At 43.1% G+C, this 11732-nt stretch overlaps 1 pseudogene; it reads left to right on the plus strand.

The window, feature by feature from the left end:
- Positions 1–252: 252 nt before the first annotated feature.
- On the plus strand, positions 253–1531 carry LOC121973773 (annotated as a pseudogene).
- Positions 1532–11732: the final 10201 nt, after the last annotated feature.

An 11732-nucleotide genomic window follows, 5' to 3' on the forward strand; every position in this document is an offset into this window, starting at 1 on the left:
ATGCCCCATGCTACTGCTGACTAACGTTAATAATTTAAAATTTATTACTTTCAATATTAATCAATTGGAAGAGTAGATATTTGGATTATAAAAAAAGTTTACATATTAATTATCCATTTTGAAGTTGATTCAAGTTTGCAAATTATATAAAAAACAAAAGTTAATTAATTGCCCACCCGCCAGTAAAATTATTTTTTAGAGTCGGTCACCTTCAATATTAATCAATTCGAAGGGAGTTTTGAAATCGATTCAAGTTTGCCAATTAATTATCCACACATCAGTAAATAATGTCTTCGACGGCCGTCGGTTGCCTCCTTTCTCCTCTCCTTCCTCGTCCGAGGTCTACCGTCGCGGCCGCAGGCTGCAACTGCAAGAGCAGATCCATTCCGGTCCGCGCATCGATGAGCTCCCCGCCGCCTCCAGTGGCGGAGTTTCCCTACCTACCGCCGGCGCAGCGGGAGCTGATGGTGGAAGTCCTCTCCATGGTGGAGACCGGTCTCGGGCCGCAGCTCCTCCCGTCCACCGTGCCCTCCGACGTCCTGTCCTTCCAAAATCCGTCCGGGTCGGCCCATGGCGCCATCGATATCCGACACGGTGGCCGCGATTCCACGGTACCAATTCACTTCTGTCTTCATTCTTTCCGTTGCTTCGTATAGATATAGATAATAGATAGATTCATGAGTTTCTATGTGCTTAAAAATGATGATAATTCACATAGATAATCAAGTATCAGTGCCACAAAACCTCGAAAAAAAAAGTGTCTTATTCACATTTTATTGGAATTTTGTTCAGGTGAACTTCGTACTGGAATCATGGCTGCATTGCCAGATCCCTACTGGTGCTCTTAATATAGCCACTTTGTTGGTCTTTCTTAATTCTTCCACAGATGCTCCTCACCTTCTTATGGAGTTCATGCAAGGAAGCCCAACCTCCCTCGTTCTCCTCCTGGACTTAATACCACGCAAGGATGTCGTCCTCCACCCTGACTACCTTGACGAATTTTACCATCAAACCGATCTGGATAAACAGAGACAAGTGCTTTCCAAACTTCCACAGGTGCAACCTTACATGTCATCCTCTATTTATGCCCGCAGTCTCCTATCACCCACAGCAATTGCAGTTGACATCAATTGCGGTGACGGGAAGGAACAGACCTTGCTGGAAGAGATAATCCGTGGCAAACTCAATATGATTTGCAAGGAGATTGTTCAAATATGGTTACGCTTATGTGTTAAAACTAGGCTATCGAGTGAAGTGGATCAAGGCATTCTGGTTAAAAGAGATAGTTTGATCAAGAGCAAGGCCATTGAAATTGATCTCGAGGCAAACCTGCCTAGAATGTTCACTCCGATCCTAAGGTCGCAAGCCGCATAATAAGGGAAATTAAGGAGGCTTATAAGTGCATAGACAGTGGAAATTAAAAAATTTGTCTAAGAGTTCCCAAGATGTAATGATGATAGTTTAGATTTGCAGGTGCGGCAAATCTAACTAGTTTGTTTGTCTGTCTATCATAAAAATTTGGCTTGATGAATTGTCTATGTAATAGCTGAGTATGTTGGAGCTTTACTATGATTCGACCTTTTTGTTTGTTTATAATCTAATGAAACTGAATAAACTAATATCCATGAAAATGCATTGGCCATCACATGGTGTCACGATAAGGTATTCAATAATTTATCTAAGTACTCATTCGAATCCTAACTACTATATATTGTAGGACATTTTCTTAAAGTGGAATGAAAAATCTGGAATATTAATTCTTGAGGGAGGAGTCACGTTTCAAATTTACTATATATCAAAACAGATGAATTAGAATCAACTAGGCAATGCTCATAATGGGCTAGTAGGTGAGTTTTTTTCACTAACAAGTCATGGAGTCAACTCTTTTTATGTTGACCTTTTAAATCGAGTCCTACAAACAGACGTGAGGTGTGTGATCATAAATGAAGATGAAATGGGCAAAACTTATTTGATCTCATTTTATTATCATTTTTAACTTAGATACTATAATTCTTAATTGATTCAAGATGTTTGTGTCATCTTGCTGTGTAGGCCGAGCGGAGATGGGTGAAGTGTCTTGATTTATCTGAACTGAATGACCACCCCCTCTTATCTCGGATAGCCTGACTAAAAGCAATTGGGTTGACTCATGATCTGGACTTTGACCACCCCATCTCGGTATAACCATTGACATTCTTGGTACACGTGGAAGCCTTTGATACTATCCATATCATAAGCCTCGCCCGAGTATAGTCGAAGGAGGCCCAAGTCCAATTGACTAGACCGCAGTGTTATTTGATCTGCCAACTGAGTTGCTTTCTAGGGCTAACATGTCTAAAAACCTTACCATTGTACAAGAGCTTGCCTTGAAAATCGTCGAGTCAAGCGCCATAAATGTCAGTGATATACGTGATGGCATATCTTCTTCATAATTAGCCCATCTTGTCGATCATCAATGCTGACCCATCTGAGGTTGCTATGTGGCAATGTCATGTCAAGAATATCAACTTGAGGAGATTGTTAGGATTCTACTAATTCAAGGGTGTGATCCAACGGTTGTGCATAATAACCGCCTTTTGGCCTTCCTAATCGGACGGTCAAGATCAGTAGGCTAGGGCTATATTATGATTAGCAAAAGGAGAACACCATCATATTCTGTCATCGTCTTCAAGGTCTCACGGTAGTAATCCTTAGCGATCTTCTGCATCTCCAAAGATGCCTCCCTATAAGTTTCTTTGCCACCTCGTCCTAACCTTCATTTCTTTCTTTTCTTCTCTTCTCCATCCTATCTGCCCTCCTATTCATGGTCCCTGAGAGTATTTCTACTCTTTGGTATACTTCCTCGGGTCGGATATTAATGGGGAAGACCTAGACCAACTTTGGTTACAATCAAAATCCCCATCGACAGACCACACCTTCCTTCTATCAGGTTCGTTACTTTTTTTAAGAGTCAACTAATAGACAGCCTCTGATTCCCTGTCTCAAGCTTTTTTGCCGAGGTCTCACAATATTATCATATTTTCCTTCAACAATTAGCTCCCAACTCATTCTAATTGTTGTACGGGGTGGTCATTATCTTCTGTCTGTATCGAGTCTCCCTCACACTCCAAGTCTTCCATTATTTCTTCTACTTGAAGAAAATAATTGTCATGGTCTTCTACTTCCAAGACCGACCCTAGTGTGGCTTCTTGGATGAGATGTCGACTTCACACAAGGGATGGAAGTCTCACTACATTTTTATCCAACCTACTACTCCCTTTTATTATATTTGAGATCTCTAAAACAATCGCCTTAGATATTGTATTATTTATTGGATAAATAAAATCAACTGTTTGAGTGTGCATTCTCTATGTATATCTACGTATATGATATTGATCTTAAACTCAATTATTGAAGTCTATAATACAATACATAGCATGAGAGAAATTATGATTGGATCACAATTAGTGGATATCTCTTCATATATAATATAATTACGTATGTATTGAAATATTTCTTATTCGATGAATTGATAAGATTGGACATCATCAATTCTGTAAGACTAGCATATGTTGTGCTCCTTGATTTATCCAAGCAACCGATCCTCACTGGCTGGAAACATTGGGATGTTGAGAGTTAATATATGGATGTTGGTTAAGGATAACTAGTTTATTAGATATGACATGCTATGATATTTCATATGATTCTATACATGTCAATGAAGATCTCATTGCTGCTTGAGTGTAAGCTTCCTTAGACTTGAAGTATTCAAGTCATCTTGGTTAAAGAGACTTATACTTTGACATTTTAGCAAATATCTCCTAGGATATGTAAGTCTGGAATGATTGGATATAAGTCGAGATACCCGAAGGTGTTTGGATAGCTCACAGAGGATTTATCACTCTTTTGATAAAGAAGATGTATATCCTAAGGCATCTTGTCAGGATTATTACTCATAAGTCTTTGGCCAAAGTATAACATGTTAAGAGAATGATTTTCTTGGACAAGTGTTTTCAGTAATTCGAATTCATATGATAAGGAACTATTACTTAAGCTAGGTGTTACATAGTCAACATAGTGGTTAATTATATCATGATATACTAGTAGGTACCACTCATGATCGATTCATAATTAATGGTTAATTATAAATGGCTAACATAACTGGGAACCTATTGGGTCACACGCACTACAAGTATATCCGAAAGACGTAAAATAAGTTTGAGAATTGGATTCTCATATTGAGAAATATTAAGTTTATACAAGAGCTTGTCTTGAAAATTGACAAGTCAGTCGCCATAAATGTCAGTGATATGCGTGATGCATATCTGGATCATGATTAGCCCATCTTATAGCTTGTCGATTATCAATGCTGACCCGTCTGAGGTTGCTATATGGTGACATCATGTTGCGAATATTAACTTGAGGAGACTGTTAGGATTCTATTGATTCGGGGGTGTGATCCGATGGTTGTGTATAATAGTCGCCTTTTGGCCTTTCTATTCAGACAGTCAAGATTAGCAGGCTAGGGCAATATTACGATTAGCAAAGGGAGAACACCATAGTATTCTGTCATCGTCTTCAAGCTCCCGTAGCAATAATCCTTAGCGATCTTCTGCATCTCTAAAGATGCCTGCCCGTAAGTTTCTTTGTCACCTCGTCCTAACCTTCATTCCTTTCTTTTCTTCTTTTCTTCATCCTATTTGCCCTCCTATTCATGGTCCTTGAGAGTATTTCTACTCTGTGCTATACTTCCACGGGGGATATTAATGGGGAAGACCTAGACCAACTTTGGTTATAATCAAAATTTCCAAAGACCACCGAATAGCAATCATGAGTGCCATCGATAGACCACACCTTCCTCCTGTTAGGTTCGTTACTTTCTTTAAAGGTCAACTAATAGGTAGCCTCTGATTCCCCGTCCCAAGCTTCTTTATCGAGGTCTCACAATATTTTCCTTCAACAATTAGCCCCCAACTCATTCTAATTACTCTACGGGGTGGTCATTATCTTCCACCTGTACCGAGTCCCCCTCACACCCCGAGTCTTCCATTATTTCTTCTACCCAAAGAAGATGATTGTCAGGGTCTTCTACTTCCAATCCCGACCCTAGTGTGGCTTCTTGGATGAGGTGTCGACTTCACATATGGGATGGAAGTCTCACTACATTTTTATCCTATTGGTTCCTTTGTCGACCGGCTAGAGGAGGCGGGGGTGAATAACTTGCACAACAAAAACACAAAAATACCTTTCTCGACTTTATAGTTTAACAATAATCAACACTTGCATAAAAGAAATAAGAAACTAAAAAGGAAGAGGCACAACGACATTTACTTGGTTACAACCGTGGAGGTTGTTAATCCAAGGAAGTTGAAAGCACACTAAACTATCCTTCAGGCGGAGAAGCCTCTTTACAATAATTAAAGCATTAGATCAGAAAGCTAAACAAAAGAGACATGATTACAAGTGTTTTGTTTAAACTTTTGGGACAATGGTTGTATTTATAGCCCGGGTTGGGGCGCTTGGAAGGGTTCCAGGCACCTGGGGGGATAAACTTTTATCCCTGTTGCAACGGAATGTGCTATGTCACATTTTGGATAAAAACCTGCTCTGGGCACTCGGAAGGGTTCTTGGCGCCCGAATTCAAAAAGTCAACATTCTATTGATTTTCCATCCTGGCCTTCCACTCCGGTTCCGCTCGCATTGGTCCGAGTCTTCTGCTCCGGCTCTGCTCACTTAGGTAATTTCGGTCATCCAGAATAAGACTCACCTGAACCCATTTTCCAGCCTTCAAGCAAACTTTCACTCCGACTTCTCGTCCCTCAGAAACGTTACGCGCCTCCTTCTCGTCCGCCTGCGTACTCTTCCATAGCACCTCGTACTTCGGATGCACCGAGTCCGTCGGCTCTCTCCTGTGTTGTCCTTCTCACTAACTGTGTCTTTCGCTCGACTTTCTATGCTCCTAAGTTCCTGCACACTTCGATACAAGGGTTAAATGCCAACATGACCTAACTTTACTTGGTTGATCACATCAAAACTACGATGGGATATTTACAATCTCTCCCTTTTGATGTGAGTAAACCCCAAGTTAAGTTAAGGTAAAACCATAAAAAAATAATAATTATAAAATAAGATTTTTTCAAATACAAAAATTAAAAATTGTACTACCCTCCCCCTAAACTTAATCTTTACTACTCTCCCTTTTTATCACATTAAAAATGGGGTACATTAAAAAAAATTTACTTAATAACAATAAAAAGTCTAAGGGATAATAAAAAAAAGCATTTGATCCTGTCCGAATGCTGAATCAACGGACGCTGGGCACGTGGCGCTCTCCGAGTCGCTGATGGAGATCCCCGGCTAATCGTACGAAGCTCCGGCGAACCTGCACAGAAGTCGGGACGGGAAGGGGTTCCCGGCGGCGACCCTCCGACGCTCAAGTAAGGCAAGCTAGCAGTAAAACAAGTGGCTCCAAAGTTGTATATCGCGTACCTCCGGCGAAGTATGAGGCTCTTTATATAGAGCGGTGAAAGAGCTTCTACACGTCCACCGAGGCGCATACGTGTCCGCAGCCCATACCTCGGTATGTGTCTGTCAGAAAGATTACCTGACGCCATACTGCTACAGTCCAAGCACGTCGTCGATGGGACAACAGAACACCCCGTTGTCAGACTTGTAGTACAGCCTAGCCATAGGACTTGACAGCTGTCTTAAGATGTTCTTGTCCTTCTCTACCGACCACAGGCTAGGACGTCCGGCCGGACGACACTCTCATCACGTCCAGCCTGTCGTTGGCATCGATATGCTGGGGAGATTTTTGGTAGGGTGCTATGTAAGGACTGTTAGCACTATGTTACCTTATATCTTCGGCCAAGCATGACTTCCGCTCGGCCACTCGTTACTGTTCAATCGAGCGCCGGAACCCCGACTTCTGTCGGGGCGCCTTTTGCCATCGGTTATTCACCGGCCGGCCGGCCGGGAGGTCGGCCCATCCTTCTCCGGTCGGCCACCTGGCCTTTAGACTCCCACGTGGCATTGACCCCTCAGAATGGGGGTTCCCTGTTCTAACAGCCGGATCACTTGCCTCCCCTTCAAGTCTAGTCGAAGGAGGCGCAGTCCGACTGACTTGACTGCAGATCTGACTGAGTAACGACCGATACATTAGTCCGCTCGGCCGGGCTCAGGGATGCTCATCCGTTCGGCGGTATCTTGCCCGTGCCTGTGTTGCCTTGGAATTTATGCCGAATCTTCTTCTCTACTGCCAACCACGTGCGTTGCGTGCGATACAGGGCGCTCATTAAATGTAACCCGTATCTTGCTGACACGTGGCAATCTTTCTTTTATCAGGGTATGGCGGTGGCGTCACCTCCGATGGGACAGCCGTCGTTTGAAATGAACGGCTGGATGATGAACTCGTTCTTCACGACCTGAATCGGACGGCTGAGGTCGTACGGGGCAAACGTTATAAATCTCGCGGCCCCCTCTCTCCGCCGCCTTCTCCTTCATCGACCTTCGACTCCCCGCTGTTGTTTCTACTCCGGCGATCCTTATTCCCCGCCTATTTGGTGCGCTCGCCATCTTCTTCCTTTCCTCGATCTCCCTCGTACCCGTAAGCCTTCCTTTTCAGCTCCCCGCCTCCTGTATTGCTTCCTTTTGCATTCTATCGGCATTTTCTTTTAGTTTTTCTGTCAATTATCGCTTCTGTTTCGACCATGGCGAGTACTTCTACGCCTACAGCCGGTGCTCCTAGTCTTTGATATACGACTATGGAGAGTCGATTCGATGAAGAAGATGCATTGCGTCTCATTCGGACGTATGAAATTCCGGCCGACCACGAAATAGTTGTAGCCACTCCTTCCGATCGGCCCAATGATCCGCCGCCCGGCACCATTTGCTTCTTCCGTGATCAATTTTTGGCCGGGCTGCGCTTTCCTCCACATCCGTTCATCATCAGAATATGCAACCATTTTCGCCTCCCGCTCGGCCAATTAGTCCCGAACTCGATTAGGTTGCTGAGCGGGGTGATAGTCCTTTTCAAGTTGAATGATAACCCCTTGGACCCCCAAATCTTCCACTATTTCTTCTACCCAAAACAATCCGAGTGGGGGACCTTCATATTTCAATCTAGGTCGGGTTTCGTCCTATTTACCAACATGCCGAGCTCCAATAAGCATTGGAAGGAGCATTTCTTTTTTATGCGTCTCCCCGAACGTCCGGCCTTCCGCACGAAGTGGCAGACGGCGATGCCGAATCAACCGGGTCTTGGCAAATTCAAGAGCCATCCGGCGTATCTTCATGCGGCGAACCAGCTGGTCGGCCAACGTTACGATATCGACAAGTTGCTCCTTCCTGGAGTAATGTACATATTTGGCTTGTCTCCCATCCAAGCCGATCTGCCTTGTAGCATGAGTAAGCGATTCTTATCCCCCCTTTTTCTTTTGTGCTAACTGATTTATTCTTTGTTTCTGCAGCTGAAGTTATGTGGCGTGCTAAGGCAACCGAAAAGCTCAAGCTGAAAGCCGCCAATATTGAGGCGGTGAAGGACAAAGAGGTAGCCGAACGGGGTTTGGTTCCGACCGGCCCTGCAACTGAAGGGAGCGAGGGAACTCAAATTGCTCCCGAGGCATCGGCCGCCCGCGTCTTCACTGATGAGGCCGTGGTCAATATCACAACATCTGCCCAGGGCGAGGAGGAAGGCCGATCGGCTGACGAGACACCTTTGGTGACTCGAAAGCGCCGTCGGCTAGAGCAAGCCGCTCAATAGCCTTCACCAAGGGAGCAGCTTTCCGAGCGGAGCGATGATGCTCATGCGGTTTTTGAGGCGGTCTCCTTGGAGCACACTCCGACTCAGCTTGACTTGCCGCCGACCATCCCTGAGGCGCAACCTTCCACCTCTCGGACTTTACGTCGTCTTAGGCGACTGGGCGACCATCCAGTCCCGATCGGCGAGTCCTCTGGCCCTGGCCATGCTGCTGCATCTCAAGATGATTCGAGCGGCCCGAGGGTGATTAAAACTGTCCTCAGATTTCCCTCGGAGGAATACCTACTGGCCGCAGATCGGCCATCGGTTCCCGAATAGCAGATCACCCTCACCGGTCCGCTCGCCAAAGTTTGGGAGGACGCGCGCGTACGCGTCGCGCTCATGTCCCCCAGCCAGCTAGGGGACAGTAACCTGCAGCAGGGGACAATAACTTATAACAATTTTTCGATAATATTTTTACAAACTAAAATAACTTGTCAAGAGGAAGATATCATACTTGACTTACTTTGTCGATCCCATAATTTGAAGCTCCCCTTGAAGTGCTGCTTTCTTCCGATGTCACTCCCCCTTCATCAATGTTCATTTCGGACGAGCTTGCTTCGTCTTCATCTTCTTGGTGACTTGCCACTGGCGCAAGTTCGGCGAGGGCTTCTATCTCCGATTCAAACGACATTTCATCCCATGTCGCTTTTAGATTATACTTGGTATGAGCTGACTTCTTATTCTTCTCCTTGTCCTTATTCTTCAATTTTGGGCAGTTGTCTTTTACATACCCTTCTTCATTATAGTGGTAGCATCTTACTTTCCTTTTTATTCTTATATCCCGCACTTGATTAAATTTCTTAGTTTTAAATAACTTTTTAAATTTTCTTACCATCATTGTCATTTCGTCGTCATCGAGAGAAGATTTAGAATCTCATTCGTCCGTTTTTGCCTTTAAAGTAATGTTGTGCTTTGGCTCCTTCTTCAGATCTAGACATCTTGTTTCATGGACTTCAAATGTTGAAAATAATTTTTCTAAAGTACTTGATTTTAAATCCTTAGATATATAATAAGCATCTACTAATGATGTCCATTCAGTAGTCCTAGGAAATGCATTAAGCGCGTACCTTAGCGAATCTCGGTTGCTTACCTTTTTTTCGAGATTCGTGAGTATAGCGATGAATTCCTTTATTCTTGAGTGAAGATGTCCAACAGTTTCTCCTTCTTCTAATTTGATGTTGTTGATCTGGTTCCTGAGCAGATCCATCTCGCAAGTTTCGCTTCTGAGGTCCTTTCTTGTAATTCCAGCAATTTCTCCCAGAGCTCATTTACTGACTCGTAGGCTCTGATCTGGTTGACTTCTTGTTTGGTAAAATCCTTAGCAGATGGAACTCTACTTTGTCGTTTGCCACGAAGTAGGCCTACTCCTTCTTCGTCCATTGGTATTCTTCTTTACTCTCAAGTGCTACAAAACTAAATTTCATTATTAAAAGTAAATCGAAATCTATTTTTGAGAATACCTCCATCCTTTTCTTCCAGCTCGCAAATTCCCCCTTGAACTTTGGTGGGTAGATGCTCAATCCTGCCATCTTGTGTACTTCGTTCGACGGTTACTCCTCCTGAAGTTGTGGCTCTGATACCACTTATTGGGCCCTTTGGCGACCAGCTAGAGGGGGGTGAATAGCCTGCACAACAAAAACACAAAATACCTTTCTTGACTTTATAATTTAACAATAATCAACACTTGCATAAAAGAAATAAGAAACTAAAAAGGAAGAGGTACAACGGGATTTACTTGGTTACAACCAGGGAGGTTGTTAATCCAAGGAAGTTGAAAGCATACTAAACTCTCATTCAAACGGAGAAGTCTCTTTATAGCAATTAAAGCACTAGATCAGAAAGCTAAACGAAAGAGAAATGACTACAAGTGTTATGTTTAAGCTTCTGGGATAAGGACTATATTTATAGCCCTGGTTGGGGCGTCTGGGGGGATAAACTTTTATCGTCGTCGCAATGGTATGTGCCACGTCGTGTTTCGGGAAAAAAAATTGCTCCGAGCCCCCGGAAAGGTTTCAGACGCCTGAATTCAGAAAGTCAACATTCTGTTGACTTTTCGTCTAGGGCCTTCGCTCTGGTTCCGCTCGCATTGGTCCGGGCCTTCCATTCCGGCTCCACTCACTAAGGTGATTTTGACCATCCGGAATAGAGCTCACCTGAATCCATTTTTCGGCCTTCAAGCAAACTTCCGCTCCGGCTTCTCATCTCTTAAAAACGTTGTGCACCTCCTTCTCGTCCGCCCACGTACTCTTCCACAGCACCTCGTACCTCGAATGCACCAAGCCCGTCGGCTCTCTCCTATACCGTCCTTCTCGCTAGCTACGTGTTTCGATCGACTTTCTGTGCTCCTAAGTTCCTGCACACTTAGACACAAAGGTTAAATACCAACATGACCTAACTTTACTTGGTTGATTACATCTAAACTACCACAGGGTACTTACATATCCAATCTACTATTCCCTTTTATTATATTTACGAGTGCCCTAAGGTTAATCGTCTTAGCTATTGTATTATTTATTGGATAAATAAAATTAATTATTTGAATGTGCATTCTCTATGTATATAATATTGATCTTAAATTTAATTAATGAAGTTCACAATACAAGGCATAGCATGAGAGAAATTATGATGAGATCACAATTAGTGGATATCTCTTAATGTGTAATATAAATATGTATGTATTGAAATATTTCTTAGTCAATGAATTGATGATATTGGATATCATCAATTCTGTAAGAGAATCATATGTTCTTTGGTTTATCCAAGTAGTCGATCATCGCTAGCATGAAATATTAAAATGTTGAGAGTTAACATATGAATGCTAGTTAAAAGTAACTAATTCATTGGATGTGATATGCTATGAGATTTAATATGGTTTTATACATGTCAATGACAATCTCATTACTGCTCGAATGCAAGCTTCCTTAGACTTGAGATATTTAAGTCATCTTGGTCA

This window comes from Zingiber officinale, chromosome 4A (assembly GCF_018446385.1).
Source record: "Zingiber officinale cultivar Zhangliang chromosome 4A, Zo_v1.1, whole genome shotgun sequence".
Lineage (NCBI taxonomy): Eukaryota > Viridiplantae > Streptophyta > Magnoliopsida > Zingiberales > Zingiberaceae > Zingiber > Zingiber officinale.